Source organism: Trachymyrmex cornetzi, unplaced genomic scaffold (genome assembly GCF_001594075.2).
Source record: "Trachymyrmex cornetzi isolate Tcor2-1 unplaced genomic scaffold, Tcor1.1 scaffold1948, whole genome shotgun sequence".
Classification (NCBI taxonomy): Eukaryota; Metazoa; Arthropoda; class Insecta; order Hymenoptera; family Formicidae; genus Trachymyrmex; species Trachymyrmex cornetzi.
In genome coordinates this window covers 12,231-14,191 of record NW_017296578.1, presented here as the reverse complement: position 1 = coordinate 14,191, position 1,961 = coordinate 12,231, and positions in this window count along the sequence as shown.

Sequence of the window (1,961 nt, the reverse complement as noted above, 5' to 3'; positions counted from 1 at the left end):
AGCAGAGACTCTTTTTCGGAAACGGAATCGATCATATCACACGTTCGTCCAGACTGGGAAGACACCGATGAATGTTTCAATATGTATACTTGCGATACAAGTGATACAGATTCATCGGATTGTTCACAATACTCAAAAAGACAACGATTACAGTAATATTATAAAATTCTGAATAGTTTAAATTGTGCATTGATGTTGATGTTTAATAAAATATTGACAATATATTGAATAAATCTACTTCAATATTATGTAAATTGATCCCATGTATACAGTGGATTAATAAAAAATAGTGTACAGTTTAAAAGAAGCCATTTTTCGCCAAAAAAATTTTTCAAAAATTAAAAAAATTTTTTAAACCCGTTTTTAAAATTATTCTTGACATTTCAGACCATATTGCTCATACATATCTTAAAGAGCATTAAAAAACGTATATTAAAAAAAAAAATTTGTCGCTAGCGTGTGTTGCACAGTAGTTATCAGCCTGCCAATTTTAAAATTCAAACTGGCATTACGGCCGTACTAATCAATATTTTTAATTGAAATTTAGTACACTCAATTATGACCACAAGAAGTATATTTTTCTATAATATCATTAAAATCGAACGATTAAAAAAAAAGTTATAAAATAAAAACCAAAATTCATCGTTTTTTGGAGTTTTAATTTTTTTTTTAGGTTAGGTTGCAATATTTCGAATTCGACCATCTTACATTTTTTGTAGTAAATTTTCTTACGAAGACACTGGTATTTTTTTTTTCTGTACGTTGAAGGGGATCGGAGATATGAGCGAAAAACTGCGCATTTATTGCCTTTTGTGTACAAATTGTTAAAAAAAATATGGTTCTGTTCGTCGGCCATATTGGAAAACTCAGGTTCCCTTTATTTGCATCATTTGTGACCGATTCCATAAAAAAAATTGCTCCCGTCGAGTAGTTCCCATCTTTTTTTAAATTCCGGTAATATGACTCCACTAATAGAAGTAAATAAATTAGCTAAACATTCCACAGAACTCTAATTCTCCATTTTACATTAGTACTTTTGGATTGTAACATTGTTATTAATTGTGCCACACAGGGCTAATGCACATTGCCAGCGTCACATTTGCTTCTTGCGCCAAAAATTCCAAAAGGACATTATCCTCACCATTTCGTAGCGGCGATGACGACGACGTCGACGACGACAATGACGTTTCTTAATATAAAAAGTTTCAGATTCGTATTTTGCGTCGCAATATCTCCGCTCGTAGAGCACGTAGAGAAAATACAAAAACACTTTCATTATATATGCCGACCGGTTGCAATCGATTGAGCACACTTAGAACTTGATCGGTTCAGCCCTTATTGAGATTCGATAATCTCGATCTGTCGCAACTCGCCGGCTCGCGTAAAGTAGCTACAATAGTGGCACTGCGCGTTGCTTAGCGCCGAGACACTACCAGTGTCTCCAGATATGACAACTAATAACAGTATATAATAAGATACATCTAACAGTAACTATTGTCTGACAATTCATTACATATTAGCATTTCTGTAAAAAGATATCGAGTACATCCCATTATATCTCAGGTTCCCCTATATATCTTTTTAAATCCTACAACAACTTTCTAAAACATTTTTCTTAAAAATGCTTTGTTTTCAAGGTATTTGACCATTATCGGACTTTTGATACATCCTGTATATATATTTGTAGATCTTTATGGTTATGTAGTATTTTTATAATATTTCATGATCCAACGTGTGTTAAATGTAAACATACCATTAATTTCGAAATCTGTCATCATTCATTAGATACAAAATGAGTTTCTTTACAGAGCGTTTATATAAATGACTTATTTTATCACTTTGGAAGATTTCTCATGCTTTCCTGGGTAAATAAACTTTTTTCCATGAATGTACGGATTTTCAAAATGACAACTGCACAGATTTTAAAGATATTTGTTCAGGGCCAATTTTGGTTATTTTTA